General features: G+C 49.5%; 1 long non-coding RNA gene across 1 annotated transcript in view; it reads left to right on the top strand.

Annotated features, from left to right (window-relative positions):
* Positions 1-7,325: 7,325 nt before the first annotated feature.
* LOC119374003 (uncharacterized) overlaps positions 7,326-22,083 on the top strand; it is a 33,200-nt gene continuing 18,442 nt past the window's right edge. Inside the window, exon 1 of the long non-coding RNA XR_005180051.2 lies at positions 7,326-7,429. This is a non-coding gene — a long non-coding RNA (uncharacterized LOC119374003). The remainder of the gene's footprint in view (positions 7,430-22,083) is intronic.

The raw sequence follows: 22,083 nt of genomic DNA, 5'->3' as shown, positions 1-22,083 counted from the left end.
CAGGCTTCACGTCGCGAAGGAACCATATTAACACATGTATTGTAGCGTGGTGGAAGAGTAAAATAACAACCAAGCGTTACGCAACGCGAATTTTGTAACCAGGCGTCACACAATGCGAATTGCGCAGCGAGTGGGTTGTAGAATGCTTCCAACCCATTACAAAGGGCTCTCCCATAATTCTTCATCGTCATCAGCCGCAGCGTCAACAAAATGCACAGAATGCCTTAAAGGTGTTCAGCGGGTACCACGATTCTCTTCAGAATGACGAAAAATAGGAATAGTGGCTGCTTCCCTGCTTCAAAAAATTATGATCATTTAGAGCTTAGTGGGTTCCTCGCAAGTGCACTTCTATAGGTTGCCAAGGAAGCCCATAAGGCTCCCATGATGCATTTCCTCAGGATTTCAATAAAGTTCTTTCCCTTTCTCTCTCTTTCTCACGTTGACCTATGTCAACGTGAGAATAACCTTGGGCGTCACACGATGTGAATTGTGAGTCGTTTAAAGCTTCCAACCATTTACAAATGGCTCAGGCATTATTAAATGCGAAGCATTTCTTAGTGAACCTCAGGCACTTTGGCCGTTTCTATCTACGTATTTATCTATCTATCTATCTAGCCGCCTACGTCTGGGCGCTGTCCTGGTCTCCTCCATAACTTGTAATATACCAAAATAGGCCTAGCAGGGGATCGGTGTATGACGAACACGATTCACTGGTCATGACATGAATAACGCAAAATGCCTGTCGCGTACGTCATGAAACCCTTTCTCTCAGTCACGTGTGGCGCATACCCGTAAACCAGACAATGTTATGCGGGTATGTGCCACAGGTGATACGTAGTCTCAACCAACACAGTAACCGCGAATTTTTGTGGTTTTATGTCGGAGAACCACGATATGATATGAGAGACGCCGTAGCGAATGCCTCCGGAAATTTTGACCATTGGGTATTCTTTAACGTGTACCGAGTTCGCACAGAACACGGGCATCTAGCATTTTGCCTCTATCCAAATGCGACCGCCGCGGCCGGGATCGAACCTGCGACCTTCGGGTCAGCAGCCGAGCACCTTAACAGCTACACCACCGCTGCGAACGCAAGGAAAGTGAGGAAACCGAAGACAGAACACCCCTGGAAGACGCTCAAGTACCACCCGCTCGTCCACATGGTCCGCAACGTGGACCACGGGGATTACGCAAAAACCGGCCTCACTGCTTCCTACAATAAATCTGCTGAGAGAACCAGGCATCTATCATTACCGGTGTCTTGAACATTGATTTATCAAGACCCAAAATGCTTTGACATTATATTGCGTGAAAGACGGATTGGATGTGCAGAGGGCATCAAAACCTCGTTGCCGCGTCCACTACAGGACGCATCATACATCATTTCATCGTAAGAGGCATCCAGGATTTCCATCCAGCTGTACTGCCTCGCACTTAGCTACACTTAGACCCCTCATAACCGCGATCACGAACGGATCCGATTAAAAAGTCGGGTCCAGCTGCTGGTGCTCACTGATCACGGCGATGACGGCCTTGTTCGAGAACTGTCAAGAACTCCTTCTACGCATACACGCGGGTTCGTGAAACGTGCGTACGTTCTCCGTCATAACGGACAAGTATAAGCATTACAGCTGTAACTGTGACGGCGACGTACGTGCAGTGCGCCTCCGCGTGCCACTCGGCTGCGTATATATCTAGGGACACTTTCCTGAATGAAGCTTAGTTGCGACTTGCGCCTGGCCTGTGCGTCTGTGTTCCTTCTTTGTCCTGTTCGAATTCGCGCTATCCAGTATTGATGAATATAAGCACTACATATCAGTTTACCGCGTCTGGTGTTGGTAACACCCATGTGTCTGTTGCCATCGCTACGCAACTGTAAACAACTGGTTATATAATAGATATGCGACTCTTCAACATATGAGTGTGCGTATATTTCTCTAGTGTCATTCCGTCACGTTTCGCTCAATGTGAAAAATTACGCCACAGTCACCATCCCGCGCATGCTTCGCATAACATCGATTCCCGCGGTACGTGGGATCTGCCAACTTTTTCTTCATCGTCACCAACCGTCGCATAAAAAAACTGCACGTAATGCCTTACCTGTGGTAGCTCGTTTCTCCGCAGAATGACGAATAATGTCGTGGTGGGTGCTTCCCAACTTCACAAAAATTATGATTTGTGGCGTAGTGGGTACGTTGCTTGTTTACTTGTATTAGTAGCCACAAGAGAGTTTATAACGGACTCTAGAAATGCCGCTCTTCTAGCTTTCGCTGTGTCTGTGCTGCGCTTTCCGCGCAGGTCTGGCGTTTTTATTCTTAGTGTCACCTTTTATAGCTTTATTGGTTTTCCTTTGTTCCTTAAAACTAGCTTCTGTTGCTACGTGTTGCTGCAAAAAGTAACGTAGCCATGTGAAATCACGTTTCGAGTGCCGTATTTGCTAAAATCTCGGAGGCCATAATTTACGTTTTTTTTTTTCAAGCCCGGGCGGTGGCGCTGCAAAACTGCGCTCACTGACAAATTTCTTCTATTTTACTTCACATTTTGCGTTAATTTTGAAGCAACACGTAGCAACTGAAGCCAGTTGATCTCTATTTGTATATTTAACTATGTATGCCGTTGGGCAAACTCTCGAAATTAAAAAAAAAAGAAACAGTGGAAAACCAATACAGCTATAAAAGGTGACACTAAGAATAAAAACTCGCTATCTACAGCTGCTATTCGAACCCGGGCCTTTTGCAGTGGGAAGCGGGAATTCTACCCCGGCACCATTTCGGCGGAGCCCCGCGCACCTCTTAGACGAGGACACATTGTAGACTACAGATCGCAGCGCCACAAGCGGATTCACCCTGGCTCGTTCTGAGCACTCCCCTGTTATAGCACACTCTACTTCTAGGCTGTTTCTAGACTTTAGCTAGGTAATGAGGCTTGTTTGTAGGTTGCTTCTAGGCCGTTGCTTGGCTTTAGCTACGTGCTGCTAGGTTGTTTATACGTAGATTCACCAGATAGGTTCGAGTTAAACCACAGACGGTGACAGACGTGACACGGATGTCCAAATTCCAGAGACAGAAGCTCGCGCTGAAACCAAGCGTTCGCACCTCTCATAGATCTACGGGCACGTCGTCGTTGGCGTAGGCCTTCCATCGCTTCTGGGTCTTCTCGCAGCAACCTCACAGGATCTTCTCGCGAACGGCAATCCTCATTAATTTTCTATTGTTACTAGGTGCCTGATGCCAAACGGGTAGAATGGAAGATATTTTTTTTATTGTCCTCTGCAACACAACCCAAATATATATCCTATCCCAACACTGTAGAGAAACGCATGCTCAATGGATTCTCGTTCTTCACTTGATGAAACCGTGAGTACCCCATGGCATTAAAAAGCCGCGCTCCACTGAAAATTCATAAGCCAATCTACTCTGCGAAGGCGGATGAGCAGCGAAACTGTGTCGCACATGTCACTCTTTTGGTAATTTTCTTGTTATGCGCCACATTCCATTTGATAAAGCACTCAATGCTGTAAACAATCCAGACATTCCTGAAGCAGCAGGGCCTGGTGGAATAACCGCCAGGTTAATCAGATAAAAAGTTGATATATTGGGTTCAGTCGTCCTCTTAGTCAATCACTCATCGCACTCAGCGTTTGTGACAGCTTAAGGTCACCTAGATCCCTAAAGAGCAAGAAAAATCTAAACCATGTTGCTGTCGACACGTTTTTGTTCATTCGGATTCTCATTACCGTCTTGGAGAAAATTCGTTCATAGCTTATTCATTTGCTTGAAGTATGACGTACTGCAGTCCACAGCAACACTATCTTCGAACTGAACATTCTATGTCAACGGCAGTCCATTAATTAATACAGGCAATAAACAGCGCTATTTATGCTCTTAAAAGCACACTTCTGCAAGCCACGGGCACAATGTTTTTTACCTGAATGGTCTGCGGTCTAATGACATTAATCTTAATAGTAATAATAACATGTGGTGTTTAGCGTTCCGAAACCACGATCTGATTATGACGGACGCCGTAGTGGAGGCCTCCGAAAATTTCAACCGCCTGGGGTTAATCTGCACCTAAGTCTAAGTACACGGGCCTCAAACATTTTCGCCTCCATAGAAAATGCGGCCGGCCGCGGCAAGTATTCGATCCCGCGACCTAATAAACCAAGCCGCAAGCACGAAGAACACGCAAGTTCGTATACTCCTCTTCATTTCCATGGTGGCTGAGCGATCGCAGCGCCAGAGTTCCCTCTAGAAAATATTGTGGGAAACTCGATGACCGAAACCTTGTAGCAATATGGCTGGGATGTTTTCGCACAAAAATTGATGGTGGTTTTGGATTTCGGTTTTCTGCGGTTCCCCTCATGCCCTAGATAAAAAAAAGCGACGTATTGCGAGCCGGGTCGCAATACTGAGCCAGCGCATCGAACGGCTTATTAAAGAAACTATATCTTCGTGAAACGTTGCGCAGAGCGAGTGGCATGTGCGCATGAAAAAGTTCTAACAGCTGGCGGGAGACACAATGTCCGTGGAACTCGCAACACAGCAGCTGGTCATTTATATATGGAATCACTGCGTTGCACTAAGCATATTAATCTCGAAGATCGTATGACAAGTCTTTGTGAAGCAACACAATGAAAGCCGAATAAATTAATCTATCGACGCTTGCGGAGACAAGAAATGAGTCTGCATTTTTTCATACATACTTTCCCACTAAAGCACAATGTCATCTTTAAGGTGTTGACGCAAACACCCCTTCTTCATATTGTTCGACGGGGCATATCGCCATTTTTTAGTACACCCCCGGCTTTCATTGCAACTGTGGACCAATCCGTAGGATTTGTCTTAAAAAAGAAATTCACTCAGACGCACGTCTTCTCGCCTGTGCCGCAAAGTTACAGACAAATGCACTTGTTAAAGCAGGTATTCTGCTATTGTGTCACTGTACTTTGTGTGACAAAAAGCTTTGTCTCGATTTTAAATGAGTAAACTTTTCTATGTCGACTCAGCGAAAACCACGTGTGTTTGTACGTCTGCCCGTTCCTCTGTCGCGTGAGATGAATCGCAAGCAGAAATAAGTTTTAAAAAATACATTTCCTTGGCTTTGGTGGTTTTTGAACCTACAGCACTATGCTGAGAAGCGAAGTTTTTTTTTATCATCCGAGCTAAACACCCCCACCTGCAGTATGTGAATATCACAGTTGCCAGTTGCGCTTATAATAAGCGGATTTCGGCTTCTTTTTTCACCGAGTTGCTTGTACAATTTTCCAGTGGCTTGTCGCGTTTTTTGGGGGGCTTGTTTTCATTTTGAGAGCAAATATAGTTATTTTAGTGATCACCACGTTCACCATTAGCGCGTTTGTCGATCACTTTGAGTAGCTGAGTGTTGAAGTCAAACATACGTTGCTGCAGTCAACAACTAACGTTAATCATGCACTACATACGTGCATTCAACTTTAAGGCTACCCCGGAGACAATGCTAAAAAGCAAATATGTGCTTTCGTTCATAGTTGCGCTTATTTTCGCAGTACAAAATAATTAAAGTGATTTTTTCAACTCCTTTTCGTATTTCGGTGATATTTTTTTGGAAATTACATTTAACAGTATTTTCAAAAATGGGAAAATTAATTAATTTTCCCGTCTTTAGGGCTTCTCGAAAGTCGCGCCGCTTTTTTGGGGGCTTCTTCTGTGATCATCATACTCTTGCTAGCTGGGCAGCATCTGGCAACACTGGTGATTATATATGAACGTGGACGTGCGAGCAAGCGGTGTAGGGCGGGGAACATCTAATCGCCTAAAGGGGGACGCCAATTCTGCCCCATATCTTTTTTTCAATGGGAACTGTAACGTCATTTTTACCGTGCATGTTTATGGCTACGCCTGTTTCTCAACGGCAATGACGACCAAGTTCCCCTAATGTTGCATTTAAAGAACTGCTTACTTCCCATCTGTATACTGGAAAGCAGGGGACCAATGGCAGGCTTTTGTGATAACCAAGTCATTGGTTCATTTTGATTTTCGCATCCATTGCGGCGGCCGTTTTCTTCCGGACTCTACCAACGGGGAAGAGGGGGAGAGGGCTGCCATAAAGCTTATCCCCTCGCCCCCTACCAACGGACTACGCCTCTGTGAAGGCTTTGCTTAAATATTCCGTGAAGGTGGAGTAAAAGCCCCCGATAGCACAACGTGCTATCCCGACATGGATCATTGTACGCGTGAGGAAAATTACGACTTTGCAAAACTTTGAATCCAAACATGAATTTCCGTGGTCGCTGGAGGCCCCTTCCGTAGGTCCACCCCTGACGTTGACGAGCACTAGAGAGGTGAGAGACTTCGTATCCATGCCGTCTCACAACCACGTTCCATAGAGGGCTAACCACAGACTCCTACAATAAAACTATATGCTTACGCATCACTTACATGACTCCATTAGGACAATCTACGTGTAGTTTTCTCTGTTTATTCTTAAAGAGTGCATTTGATGAAGCCTATAAATTTATTCATGGTCTAATCTAATTTAATAAAGTAAATCTACACAATGTATAGAGCTACAATAGCTAATATTGCAGAAACCAGCGTGTAACTGTACACGTTCTTGTCGCATGAAAACAGTATCAATCACTCACAGGCATGGATTATGTGCATTATGTGCACATATTTTTAACAATGTCTAATAGTGGGGCACAACTTGTCTCAAAGACACCTTCCTAAGCGAAACAGCGTGGCCGTTTATAGCAGCGGTAATTATTTTCGTAATCCAGGACATCCTTCCTAACAGGACTCCCGCGTACTGTGAGATGTCAGTACACGTTAAAGAACGCCAGTTGTCCAAAATTTTCGGAGCCCTGCACTAACGCGTCTGTCATAATCATATCGTGGTTTTGGAAGGTAAAACCCCAGCAGTTATTATTCTCAACATAGCTCCATCAGATCACAATCTTGGGTTCCACAGCACCACCTGGACGACCTCTGGTTCCCTATGCAATGAAGCCCATTAGATGACACCGAACCTCCACTCAGTGCATTGGTTTAATGGAGCTTCAATGGAGTCACGCTTGTTCCATAGACCTTTAATGCGCAGAACGAGAAACGCTCTACTGACACATGAGGCCATTTACGTCAGAGGCATGACGCCAGAATACTATAAAATCCCCGCCTTTGTGTATGTCGAGAACAACAGATAATAAAGCGAAGGGAGAGTAACGTTGTTTCACTTCGATGAAATTCTAACCAGCCTATCCTTTACCTCGCTTGCGCTAACTAGGTCACTGCGCGAACCAGAGCTTCAAGTTAATATAAAAGCCAGAAGCGATGTTCTGACAGGACTTTACAAACTAGTCGTCAACGCACAAATGGAGCTGGCGAACCGTTACGCACACTTTATCTGCATTGTACTATTCTTAGTAAATTCAGCACCAGGCCATCTTAGATTCGTAAGTAGACGTTTTCACAATCTTTACACTGTCCTAGGTAAGAAACGTTTGTACTACGTAAACTTGAAGCAGGGAGCCTGACAACAAACTCGTGATAAATCGCAAGTTATCATTTGTTTGAGGATCACCCTTTTCTATCAATGACTCAGTTCAGTAACTTATCAGTTCAGTGACTACCTCAGGCCGCTTTGCCGGACCTGCTCAATGCTCATTTGGCAACCCACCCACAAGTTACACCGCACCCTCTCTCGCAGTTTCCTCAAGATGCTCACGAACAGATGCTCCGGGAAAAATTGACCGCGTATCTGCGTGCTTCGCTGCAAATGTCGTCGAAAGACGATAGTCGTCTGCCGGCCGTATTACATGAGTCCTCCTCCTCTATGTTGAATCGCCGCATCTAGCTCATAGCGTCGCATTTGCAGCAGAGCCCAAAAAACACTGGCATTTTCCACGCAGCTTAAGAAACGCTAGGGTCTTTAGAACTACGTATCTATGTATTTTCTAGTGAACGAACACACCACCTAACACTTATGTATTGATGTGGTGCCTCAGATATGCGTAACATTTGCTTTTTGATCGACAATGTTCACAAGTATGAACGGCTCTACCAGTTCAAGATGGCTGGGCGTTACGCAAATGGTTAAACTTTGGCTGGGCGGCTGAATCAGTGGACAGACAGACAGACAGACAGACAGACAGACAGACAGACAGACAGACAGACAGACAGACAGACAGACAGACAGACAGACAGACAGACAGACAGACAGACCAAAATTTCTGCATTTAACTTCCCCAAGAAAGACTATCGTCTTTAAAAGAAGGCATCCGACGTACCACACGAGCCCTTATATCTCCGTGTCGGTCGGACCTCCCTGGTGGTTTAACCCGCCGAGTGAGCCTGAGGTTACCTTGCGGAGGCTTCGTGTCGGGGATGCGCTTCCCCATCTGTGACCACCCTTTTGGGCGGAACATTACCGCCGCCCATGTGGTACATCGTGCCCATTTTGTGACGGCCCAATCCGCGATGTGACTGCCATACACTTGTTGTGGACTTGTACAGGCCTACAAGTATGTCTTCGCCAACTCCGTGCAACGGGCCTCAGGCCTGGCCGACCGCTAGATCCGTGGACCTTACCTCCAATCACTATTAGAACTTATACACGAAGCAAATTTGCATGTGTATTTTTGACACCAACAATTACTATGCCTAAAGGCAGGCTTTCGAAAAAACGACGCCATAAAAAATAAAAGATGTAACCTACCGTAAAATCCCGAGCAAGCATCCGTACCCGAGCAAGCGACCCTCCAACTTTTTCAAGAGACTTGAAATATGCGTGCCCTTCTCCCTTCCCGACATTTTCTCTGTATCATTCACTGTTTTTATTCGCCAGACGAGGGCGAATAAAAACTGTAAATGCGTGCGCATCCAACACAGCATTCCATTAGAATCACGGGTTTGCATTCTCTATTTTTAGCAGCTCTTACGCCGCCATTTTTAATTTTGATCGGGACCGGGCAAGGGCTCCCCGTCCAAACCTTGTCGGATTATCCTTCACCATAGGGGAGGAGGTGGGGCTTGCTTGCGATTTTGCGCTAATTCTGCAAGAACGAAGCAATGTTCGCATGGAGTAAAATAGAGACCTGCTGCCCACTAGCGCACGAGAAACGAAGGAAAATAACACACCCGTGATTCCAGAAAGTGGAAAGACCTGCGGCCCCGTTACTACTTCTAGCCATATCTCGAGTAGGTGTATTCTGGGCAAAACACCACTACTTCACTCTTTTTATTTTGTCTACTTTTGTATAATTAGAAAAAAAGACTTTTCTAATTTGTCGTGGCCCTGCAACACATAGCAAACATAGGAACCTCTAACAACGAGTAGTCGAGGCTCGTGTGCACGTAAGCGCCAAATATCATTGCAGTGGACGAAGCTGTGAATTTAAAGTTTTGTGTCGACGATAGCAAGAAATCGCCCTGCCACGGTGGTCTAGTGGTTATGGCGCTTGACTGCTGACCCGAAGGTCGCGGGATCGAATCCCGGCCGCGGCGGCTGTGTTTTCGATGGAGGCGGAAATATTTGAGGCCCGTGTACTTAGATTTAGGTGCACTTTAAAGAACCCCAGGTGGTCGAAATTTCCGGAGCCCTCCACTACGGCGTCTCTCATAATCATATCATGGTTTTGGGACGTTAAACCCAGGATATTATTAGATAACTAAAAATCGTTCGTAATAACAACATGTGGGGATTTACGTCCCGATATCACGATATGATTATGAAAGACTTCGTAGTGGAGGGCTCCGTAAATTTTGACCATCTGGTGTTTTTTAACGCCCTCTGACATGGCACACAACACGGGCCCCTAGCATTGAGCACGTTACGTAGGCGACGGGAAAGACTACGTGGATAGAGGGAACGAAAGGGCGATTAGCTGCTCTCATGATCGCCAAAAAGTTCTCGGTAATATTTAGATTCCGTGTTTTGAGTTGGGTCAATAAAATATATACATGCTTCCCTGAGCAAGAGTAAATGCTACATTTTATGAAAAAAAATGAAGTTTACACTAGCCATGTAAAGCTTAAGCAAAAGCGAAGCTGATCCATCTTAACGTCGCCTTCTTGGCTGATGCTAGGTCTTTCCTTGGCGTAGACAGAGTCGAACCACAGTCTGTCACAGACCTTGCAAGAACGTCCAAGCTCTAGCGCGAAAACATTGACGTGCAAACTAAAGGGACTTTAGTGCAAACCTGGCGGTGGCTCCCTCGGTAGAAGCGCGCGCTTTTCATGGCTCTTACTCGGCTAGCCCGGCGCCCGGCAAGCTCGGCGCGGCGGCTGCGCGGACTGTCTCCGTCGGTGGGCGTGGCATAGCGGTTAGGCGAAAAACCCTCCTCGCTGGCAAGGCGAGGAGGGTTTTGCACAAGCAGTTGCACAAGAAGCCCCAAGTTAACCGCACAATCAAGCACATTTAACCGACCAATTTAATCTATCGGTTATAACGTAGCGGGGTCAAATAGCGGAGAGTGAGTGAAAGCGCATATCTTGCACAACATATGGGAGTGCAAATTCTGAAAACTTTCCTGTATCACTGCACGCAAGAGCGCGCAGCGTCCACCGTGGACCGTTTCTGAATAGTTGCGCGGGATGAGCACAGATAGCCGCATAAGACAGTGAGTTTTAAGTGCGGAGCACTTTAGAGGACCGGCTTGTCGTCCGTCCAAACATCTCATGTGGCGTCAGTGATGCTAACCGAAGACAAGGTTTTCGCCTCTAGTTGCGAATAAAGATTTGATTGATTGATTGATTGATTGATTGATTGATTGATTGATTGATTGATTGATTGATTGATTGATTGATTGATTGATTGATCCGTAGAATGACAACGGAAGTTCCCTAGACTGCAAGAAATATCCTTAGATTGGCTCTTCAACGTCGTTATTCACGCTAATTCACCTGGAACTAAGTATATATATGGCTCACTCTCTGGCCCAATCTTATTAGAAGAGCATCATATTAACAGCCTCAAGGCCTTTTTTTTACATTTTCTTTGGAGTTGCATATAAAGGGCTTGCAGATGCCGCCAGTTGCTACATAGATAGACAGATTTGTCCAGTTCACTTTGCGCACTCATTGAAGGCATAGAAGTTCGGCTCAATTGCAAGCCAGTAGCACCTTTCTTGCACTTGCAGCTTGCGAGGTGGCGGTAAATTTTTATTTTGCATAATTGCAATCAGCGTTTCATTATTTGCAGTAGATATATAGGCGCCCTTTTCTTCTGGCTGACACCCATCTTGTATACTTTCAATCAGCTTCCCATTTGGCCAAGCATACATTTCGCAATACTGCATTTTCGATGGAGGCGGAAATGTTTGAGGCCCGTGTACTTAGATTTAGGTGCACGTTAAAGAACCCCAGGTGGTCGAAATTTCCGGAGCCCTCCACTACGGCGTCTCTCATAATCATATGGTGGTTTTGGGACCTTAAATCCCAGATATTATTATTATTATTATTATTATTATTATTACATTTCGCAATACTTTCGGGCGCATGAAAACAGCGCGACAGAACGAATGAAAACACAAGAACAGTCTTTTCTTTCCATCCCGCCGCTTTCATAATGACTCGCCCAATTGTGAGTCCTACTTTCTGTCTCTTTTTCTCAAAGACTCCGGATCCAGAAGTTATGGAGACATTGCACAGTGAAGGCACGCGGCGAGCGTGAACTTGGCACGTTTTCATGTGCCCTAAAACACAGAATGATTATTTGTTTCACAGAGCAGCAATTACTCAGGCCACTCATGATGATATGCGGGTGCATGCTAAACACTTATGACGACAAAGTTTCATTTCCCCCAAGTATTCAGCGTATAATAATCTCGCGTTACAGAACTGCTATCGCTTTCACTCGGCCCAGCAGAATACCAAAGTTCTCTGAAATGAAGGACAGCTGACAACGAATGTTGTCGTTTTCGTAGCATTTCTAACTGAAAAAGCGTGATATTTCCAGAGCCTTACAAAAATCCCCAGATTCAATAAAGAGACGCCAAATCCCTGAAATAGATAGAAAAATCCTAGATCCAGGGATATATTCCTAGGGTTGGCGTGATCCTGGGATATATTCCTTTGTGGTGTGATCACTAGGATCGGTTTTAGGCAAATGCCTATTTTGTTCCTTGCGCTCCTATCGCGCCATTTTGATATATAAGCATGAATTAGAGGTTAAGAAGGGCTTTTATAGAGTTTTTATAGTGCCTATAAATACCTATTTTTGGCGTTCGTGCCTAGATGCTTACAAATACCTATAAATGCCTATTTTCAAAATTGGCGCTTATATGAACGCTATTTAGCCTCAAGTTTCGCTCCCGGGTGCTGTTTGAGACTTATTCATGTTACCGCGTAAGATTGACTGTTGGGAATTATGGGGTTCAAGCTAGTCTTCTAGTTCAACCAACCAACAACTGCTAGCAGCAGTGAAGCGGGACACGCCGGCCAGCATTCGCCGCCGCGCCGACATGGTCCGAGCGGTTGGCGAATGCGAAACCGCGGAGAGCCGTCAGCGGAAAGAAGAGTGAAGAGCAAAAAAAGAAAGAAAAATGTGATGTGCACGCAGCTTTTGTTTTGTTTGTAATGTACTTTTAAGGTATTCACTGCAGTAGCGTAGACAGAAATCTTTTTCAGGGGGGGGGGGGGGGCGACAACCATACTTTATATGTGTTCGTGCGTGCGTTTGTTTGTGTGCGAGTATTACACACACGCAAAACTGAATAGTTTAGGGGAGGGAGAAGGATGATCCCCCCCCTCCGCCTGTCTACGCCAGTGGTTCACTGCGAGGGGAGAAATTGGCTCTACGCAATTCGACCCGGCCAATAGGAGGAATCCCTCCCTTCTGGTCTTTCAGCAATCTGGCTGTCTGCTCCTGCTCTGCACTTCTCAGTCACGCCGGAAAGACACTCAGGAGTGTGTTGATTCGACAGTGGACACTTGACCCACTCTGAGAACACGGGAGTGCGAGCCGTGCGGGACAAAGCAGGCTATTTACAAATGTTGGCGACTTTGTGCCGTCTTGAGCAATAACATTTTTGTTTTCCTGTCGTAGATAGAGGTCGCGCACGTTTTCGTTTGAAATTATCTGCATTTATGCGAAAATTTACTGTGTCTATATTTACGATTTTGGAAGCCTAAAACATTGTTTTGCCTGCCTATTTTTGGCGCCTAAAAGTAGCTTTTTCAGTGCCTAAAAATCCGGCCTCTAGTGATCACGCTCACAGTGAAGCGCCCAATAGAGGCCATAACAAGGCTAGCAATGCTCAAAAGTGAGTCTAGATGAACGAACAAGGTCTAAAATAATATAATCGACTGATATAACCAAAAAGTAGTAATAATCAACTCAAAACCGCTAAAAACGTTTCGGAAACATGCAAGTGACTGCAGCAACACTCAAAAGAGGGCGCCACCGCCTCGCCGAGGAACATGGAGGAAGGAAAAACTAAGGAGAAGCCCTATCGAATCCCAATGCATTGCGAAAAGTGTGGCGGAAGTGACGTCAGATTTATGGGGCAAACAAACCGGTATGGGGCAAACAAAACAGCAGACGCCCCGCGGCGTGCTCTCCGCGGTGCTTCGCTTCTGCTCGGATTTGTAGTCCCGGCGTAAACTTAGCGCATATTGTGCGGTTCGCACGCAGTAAAATGTTGCAAGCAGACGTTTACCAGGCTGTTTGTGCGTGGCAGGCCCGAGCGCTGCGTGCTGAAATTCTTCGCGGAGCGTTTTTGTGCAACAGTACAGAAAGTACCGGTACGTGCCGTAATCAAAAACATTCAGCCTCTGAATCATCGTATTCGAACTCACCTCGCAGTGACTTACGCGTTCTGCTGGGCGTTAGGCCTTTCTTTTCCTTTCTCGTAGCCCGATTTCCAGATCTATTGCCCGATTAGCGGCTATTTTCTCGTGTATATGGAGTGAGCGCAGTAGCTATTCGGCGCAACGCCAACCTATAGTTGACGTAACTTCACGTCGAAAAGAAGACACCGCTGTATTGTATACGCGATCGTGCACGTAAAGTTTGTAATTCCAGTGCGCACACAACACAAGCACGCAACGAGCGCACACCGCACAATACATACATCACGTAGTCCGATAACAACAACAAAAGTTTATTGCCCTTTCGTTTGAACGACACAGCCTCTAAAAAGTACGATGCCTTCAGCGCATGGTATGTACGGCGCGTCAGACGCCAAAAACAAAATTTCACGTGTGTTCCGAGTTGACACAACGAGTAAGAAGCAAGAGAGCGCACATCCGAGAGCTCCGCATGCAAATACCATGCCTTATTGATCAGCAATGAAGCGAACGTATACGTACACATGAAAAGTGACACCCGGTACTGCCCGCAGTGCACGCGATTTGCACAGGGTATACGCAACAGCTGGGCATTGCGTAGCTTTCCTAACGAACACACAGAAGCAGCAGCACGCGTGAATCGACTACGCCGCTTGCACGGCGAAAAACAAACAAAAAAGGCTGCAAAGTTTCGCGATGCGCGCATGCGCTTGCAAACGTCGCGACGGAAATCGCGAAATGTTTCGCTGCGCCTTCGCTAGGAGGCGATGCGGGTGTTTGCGATGTGGAGGCTTCACGAATGTGACGTCAGGGCCTCTCCTTAGTATTCCCAAGGGTCGGTTTCTTCGTATACCTCCCATAGGACGCGAAATTCAAACGCTCCGCCGACGCAAGCGCCGACAGCGCTATTGAGTTACGCCCCTTGCAGAAGGCCGCCAAGCTCAGTGGGGCGATGACGTAGCTATTACGTTGCTTACGTCGTCAGGGCAACAGTAACAACAGCCGCTCGCCTCCGCCCCTCTTCCTCCCTCTCCGCGCGCTGTTTTCTTTCTCCTTTTTTTTTGTGCGCTTGCTTTTTCTCCTCTCCCATGCCGCGCACCGTTTTTTTTTTACGCTTGCTTTTTCTCCTCTCCTATGCCCCGCGCCGGGATTTTTTTTTTTTTGTTCGCGTGCGCTCGCGCGCGTGCTGTGCTTGGCCGCGCATTCGTGTTTGCCCGCAGCCAGCATGTGCTAGAGCATAAAGGATGAATCCACCTACAACATTTCTGTTACCTCTTTTTATTGTTGTTTCCGAAACTCAAGATTTGCATGTAATGGGGCGCGATACAAGTTCAGGAGAACAGAAGGGAAGAATTCACAGTGTGTGCATGACTAAACACAAAAGTTTATTGTAAAATTTAGAAATTAAAAAATCGAACACATTGAAAAGTGTAGGCCCTTTGACGTACACACATATAAGAAACACGATTTTGATTTGGTGCAATGCCGAGCAAAGTGCAGAGGAGCCTCTGATGAGAGGTAATCATGTAGTTTAAAGAAATGTCAGTGCATGACAAAAACATAACGAAGTGCAAAATATGTAAAAATGAAATAATAATGCAATAATTTACTTATTAACCTTTGAAATGATACGAAACACAAAACAACCAGTTACATATTTGCTCAGATTTTGCAAAATATACATGAAATGCTGGACACCTTCACCAGATAAACAAAATGAAAAAGATCAGATTCAGCACAGTAAGTAATACATTGCGCTAAAAAGAGCAAGACACAATATATGGTACTTCAACACTACTTGAACGTAAGTTGGTGGCAACGGGATGCAGGCCATGGTCAGTTTATGCAGCAGCACATGACATTCGAAGAAAAGCGTGTTACTCAACGACCAGGTGAAATAAGCTTATACGCAGCTTATACAATGCCTAGCTGAATATAACGCCACTGAAGGGAGGACGTCATGTCGGATAGACTGAGCACTTCATTGTAATAGACACAAACAGTAAAATTCTGCATGTAGGACATGTCTCATGGCTACACCTGAATCCGTAGAGCGGTTTTTCCATAGGTAATAAAAGAGACAATATATAAACACGCAAACTACTTCTTCAGCCGTAAGTACATAGCATATTCACGCACCGAGAAGAAGCACTGGGGGCAGGATAGAAAGCTGGTCCACTTGAGTTGCAGATCGAAACTTCGCAGAGAGCCGAGTCTACAGCTGTTAACCCCTCCTTGGGCAAACGCAGCTGTTAACCCCTCCTTGGGCAAACGCATCAGTTCTCGCCTTCTCGAATACTCCGAAAACGTTTCCGTCCTGAAATAAAGCAATTGAAAACTATTAATTCCAACGATAAAAATTACGCAGTCGCATGAGGCAAACGTAGTTTCGTCGTCTCGGCTCAGTGCAAGCTGCGATACATTAGGCAGTTTTAGAATAGCGTACGCTATGTTAGCATTTGCGGCTCGCTATTTCCGTCACTACGGGAGCCCTCAAGCAGTTAGCGTACGACGCATGCACAGTTGCGCGAAAAGTCAACGCAAAGCTTTTCGTACGCTATTCTAAAACCGCATATTGAGTCTCAGAAACGCGTATTTAAACGATGGCGAGTGATAAACAGGTAAAAACAGCAAAACGCACTTCCATCACGCAGTTTTGTGATAGACGCAAAAGTTAAACTATGAGTCTCAAGTGCTTTAATTATATTGCTTCTAGGAACAGCGATATTAACTGCAACATCGTGCTCTTCACGATTCAGCCACATTTAAAAAAACAATAACTGTGTTGTCCAACTGCAACTCGTATATGTGTGGCTGCGAACGTAAGCCACATGCTCACCTTTAGTTTTTCGGAACCTCGAAGAATCTTGCGGAACTCGGCCGGTCTTGAAGTATCCGTGCACCGTTGCATGATGTACGAATGGTGCGTGCCGTTAACCACCACGGCGGCAAGAGCGCACAACACGCAAACACCACAAAAACTCCACACGCCGGCCAAAGCTCGCTTCATGTAACGGATGTGGAGATAGGTTTGCGCTAGGCTTACCTACGAGCGCGACCGTGTAGGGACGCGACGTTCTCCACTGCCGCTGCGTGCGACGACGCTGCGGCCGGGTTCGTCGTTTTCTCCAACACGGCGCAGAAACCACGCACGAGGCAGGGTAACAACAACAACGGGTTTATTAACCCAAGATGCAGCACAGTACGACACTCACAGGCTTGCAGGCCGTAAGGGGAACTCCGCAAGGCCGATCGAGTACGCTTGCCAGCGGCGCTAAGACTACCACACAAAGGGCAGCGGTCGAGCACACGAACGAGAAGCCGCCTGCTAGAGCAGCGCGGCAACCTCTCGTGCTAGCCTGAGAGCATCTGACGCGGGCAAGCCCGCGCCAGACAGAAGCGAGCTCAAGGGGGAAGGGGGTTGTCACTGGCGGCCAATGAGGAACGGCGTTGCACAGTGACGTAAGCTAGCTTGGCGGCGTGAGCATGTGAGCATGTCGAGGCATGCCCGGACGCGTGCCCGCGCGCCGGGAGGCTGACGCATGGCTTGCACCAGACAAAGAAGCCTGGCGCTGCCGCCGCGGTCGCCATACCGCCGATTAACGGCGGTTCCCGGCGCTCGAGCCGCGCGGGGCCAACACGCGCGCTAGCTGGGGAACGAGGCGCCAAAGGGAAGGGCGCGCTCGATTCCCACATTCCCCCCTCCTAAAGACCGAGACCAGCCTGTGAAAGAGGCTGTCCGAGGCCAAGTGGCAAGGTCAGCTCAGCCGCAAGGGGGCTGGCCAACGGGGCAAAGTCCAACAGGGGGGTGTCGTCTTCCCAACGGTACAAGTCTATAGGTCGTCCATAACCACACAAAAGTTCCACCGAAAGTTCCACCACAAGGGGGAGCCCACTGCCGTAAGAAGGTCCGCAGCGCAGGAGGAACGGGGAAGACTGCACAAGGGCGGGCAGCCAGCCCGCTTGAAGTTCGCCGGACTGGAGAGGTTGGCAGCCGGGAACGTACGAGGCGTGGCTGCCAGTTGCGTGCGGCAGCCAACCGCCGAAAGTCGCTGGGGCGGGGGGCCACACAGGAACAGCACGCAGCTAGGAAACTGGAGCCGGAGCGACCATGCTCGGGACTGGGCCGAAGCTTCGGTGGGCGGACTAGCCGCCGAGGGCGGCTGCCGAAGCTGCCAGGTGGGTAAGGCAGGATGGAGGTGGCCGCAGGGCAGAAGGCAGGCAGCAGGCCACAGCTGGGACGACCAGGGAACAGCAGGCCATCAGGTCTGGAACAGGCTGGTGGCAAGGTGGGCGCAGGGAGACGACAGGGCGATGCAGGAGTGGACATAAATGCCCCCGGCATAGCCGGCTGCCGAAAAGGGGTGCCTGCCTGACCGTGCTGCCCAACAAAGGGGCGCTTGCCAGGTTATGGCTTGGACAACACGTCAGAGGGTATTTTCGGCCAAGAGGGCCTTCTACCACTTACAGACGTGTGCCGCCGCACCTTAGCGGTTATTCTCCATTCACTGTCATGGTATGGAATAAAGTCCAACTACCCGTCAGTGGGAGAAAGGTTGCTTAGGTGCGTTTCCGCAGGTTGTACCGATGGCGTGGTTTGGAGCCAGCCTTCTCACGGTTTTCCCGCGGTTCGGTGACCGCCTCCCCCCCTCCCAAGTCGTTGCTGCGGGCAACGAAAGGTTTGAGGTCGGAGACGTTAACTGGACCGCCGACTTGTCTCCCTTGGGAGTCAACCAGCTTGTACACCAGAGGCGACATTTTGGTCTGCACTCGGTATGGGCCCAACCACTTGGCCGACAGGGAGGCAGAGATGCCTTTGGCGGCGTCACTCAAGACGTGATTGCGCCTGAGGACGAGATCGCCGACATCGTAGTGCACTTCCCGATGCGACCGGTCGTATTGAGCCTTCTGTCCAGCTCGCGCTTTTGCCAGGTTGGAACGCGCCAGGTCGAGGGCTGCGTCCGTCCGTGAGCGCAGTTCCGCCGCGTAGCCAGACGGGCCGGCTTTTGTGGCGGACGCCCCGCTGCCGCCCTGCAGAACACGGTCCATGGGGTTAGGCAGCTCTCTACCGAAGTTGAGGAAAGCGGGCGTGTACCCGGTCGAACGGTTCACCGTGGACCGCAAGGAGAAGCCTATCTCGTTAAGACAGGCATCCCAATCCCTGTGTTGCTGCGCAAAGGCTGTCAGCAAGGGCTTGAGGTTTCGGTTTATCCGCTCAGTCGGGTTGGCCTGTGGGTGATACGTGGTTGTTTTGCGGTGCTTAATGCCAAAGGCAGCACACGCATCCACAAACACCTTGGCCGTGAAATAGGACGCATTGTCCGCGATCAACTCCGCCGGAAAGCCAAAGCGGGTAAAGACCTCGGTCAACTTGTCCCAGATTGCGCGTGCCGTTAGCTTCCGAAGGGGAAACAGCTCGACCCACTTCGTGAAGTGATCTGTGACAGCCAGGAGAAAAACATGGCCTCTCCGGCTTCTTGGGAAAGGTCCCATAATGTCACAGGCCGCGACTTGCCAGGGGTGTTGGCTGTCGATCGGCTGCATGAGCCCGGGGGGCTTGCCACCACGAGGCTTCACACATTGGCACACGCGGCATGAGCGGGCGTAGTGAAGGGCATCACGCTTCATGCCAGGCCAGGTAGCAGAGCGGCACAACTTTTGAAAAGTCTTAAGGCCACTCGCATGTCCGGCCAACCGCGAGTCGTGGAAATAGCCGAGGGTGGCTTTCCTTAGACTGCGGGGTATCACCACCTTGAAAGACTCCTGGGGAGCTTCTTCAGATGGGACATAGCGCAGGAGAACGCCATCAGCATCAAGTAGATACGAGTCCAACGTGCCCGCAGCAATACCAGTCTGCGTCCGGCACTCGGCGCCGACAGCAATACCAGCTGCCCATTTGCGCCCGGCGGCTTGACCGCCCCGCTCCTCTTGGGAGCTCAGCTCTTTGAGCCCGTCAACAATTTGCTGACAAAACGGATCGTCCTGCTGTGCCTTAAGTAGGTCCTCTCTGCTGAAGACGATACCGGCTGACGTGACAGGGTCTACCAGGTATGCGTCCTCACCCGAGGCGGTCGACTCGAAAGCCACTGCGCCGTCGGGGTTCGCGCCGTTCGACCCATTGGATCCAGGAGCCCCTGAGTCTACTCGGTGCGAGTGCTCTTGGGAGTGGCGGACACAAGTGTCAGACGCCAGAACGGGGGCACGCGACAAGGCGTCGGCCACGACGTTCGAACTCCCTTTCCGGTAGCGCACAACAAAGTTGTACCGCTGCAAGGTCAACGCCCAGCGCGCGAGGCGGCCCGAGGGCTCGCGCATGCGCTTAAGCCAGGTGAGTGCCATGTGGTCCGTCTCCACCACGAATGGCACGCCGTCGACGTAGCAGTCGAACTTCCGGAGAGCAAAGACTATAGCGAGACATTCCCGTTCAGTCACGCTGTAGTTGCGCTCGGCGGCGTTAAGTGACCGGCTCGCAAAGGCGACTGGCCGGAGGACGCCGTCGTGCTCCTGAAGCAGTACCACTCCGAGACCCAGGTCGCTCGCGTCCGCTTGGACAACGAACTCCCTGTTGAGGTCGGGCAGCTTCAGATCGGCTGTGGCCACTAGAGCTTGAGATAGAGCCTTGAAGGCTCGCTCTTGCTCTGGCCCCCAGCTCCATCGTGCCGACTTTTTCAACAGTGCGGTCAAGGGCGCTTGGAGGTCCGCGCAGTTTGGGATGAACTGCCGGTAGTAGTTCACCATGCCCAAAAGCGCCTCAGGCCCTGAATGTTCGCCGGCGTCGGGTACTCCACAATGGCTCGTACCTTCTCCTCGCACGGCAGAACGCGACCGCTCTCGATGGTAAAGCCCAATAGTGAAATGCGAGTCTCAGCTATTTGAGCTTTCTTCGGGTTCAAGGTCAACCCGGCGGCACGCAACCTCTCGAGGACATCCTCCAAGTGGCGGAGGTGCTCCTCGAACGTTCGAGAGAAGATGACGATGTCGTCGAGGTACGCCATGGCGTGTTGCCATTTAGCGTCCCCGACAACGCGGTCTATCAGTCTCTGGAACGTAGCTGCAGCTCCAGAACAGCCAAACGGCATGCGTGTAAACTCGTACAGACCTCTGTGAGAGGTGAACGCAGTTTTCTCCGCGTCAGCCGGCTCCATCTGAACCTGCAGGTAACCGCGGCTAGAATCCAAGGTGCTGAAGTAGCAGGCACCGCCTAGAGCAGCCACGATCGAGTCAACGTTAGGCATAGGATAAGCATCCTTCCTCGTGACCTCCTTCAGCCAGCGGTAGTCCACACAGAGCCGGTGAGAGCCGTCTCTTTTGGGGACCATTACCACCGGTGAACCCCAGGGACTGTTTGAGCGTTGGACAACTCCGGTCTCAATCAGCTCATCCAATGCCTGGTCAATTGCTTTCCTCTTTGCCGCACTGACGGGGCGAGGATTGCATTTCCACGGTTGTGCGTCGCCTGTGTCAATCCGGTGCCTCACCAGAGAGGTGCAACCCGGGCGTTCCGTGAACATGTCACTGAAACGTGTCAACAGCGACGACAGGCGTGCCTTCTCATGTGTCGACAAGCTGTCCGGCAAAGGCGGCAGCGAGCGATCCGAGCTGCTGCTTACCGGGGTGGTCACCGGCGCAGCCGAGACCTCGTCAACCACGGTAGCGCTATGCTCGAGAGAAAGCGGTAGGCACGGGCCGTTTTCCGCCGCGCCGGCCAAGGGGCCAGTCTTGGCGTCGGAGTGAGAGACGCGGGCCGAAGGGGCCAAGCTTTGTCTCCTCTCCTCCTGCTCTCTCGTGGCGTCCGGCGACTTACGGGCAGCCGAGACCGCGGGAGGTAAAGCGAATGGCCGTAGGGCGCCGGAAGGGCCGTCCCTGTAGCCTCCGCTCGCGACGTCTATCACGATACCCGTGTGCGCGAGAAAGTCGCGACCAAGAATCACGGGCACGGAAAGACCCGGGAGATGCACGAAGCGCTGTCGGCGCGCGCGATTCTCCCAGCGCACAACCAACCGCGCAGCGCCGCACGAGGTGGCGGTACCGCTGGCGAGATGGAAGGCAGTGTCGCAAGCTCGAATGCGGACAGAGCGGTCGCGCAAATGAGCCATAACCTCTTCGCCGAACAGCGAGATCGAAGCCCCGCTATCCAGCAACGCCGCAAACTCTTGACCAGCGATCGTAAGGGCGATGAACGGCGCCGGCGTGGCTGGAAAGTCATGTCCAGCGCGACACGCCATCGGTGCCAGAGGTTGGGTTACACCCCCATGCTCTCGTACTGCTGTAGCCGCCGGCGAGGGGGAGCTCACCGACGGCTCACCCCGTTTCCCGACGG

The sequence above is a fragment of the Rhipicephalus sanguineus genome, chromosome 11, assembly GCF_013339695.2.
Source record: "Rhipicephalus sanguineus isolate Rsan-2018 chromosome 11, BIME_Rsan_1.4, whole genome shotgun sequence".
NCBI lineage: Eukaryota > Metazoa > Arthropoda > Arachnida > Ixodida > Ixodidae > Rhipicephalus > Rhipicephalus sanguineus.
This window is presented reverse-complemented; position numbering and strand designations above follow the sequence as displayed.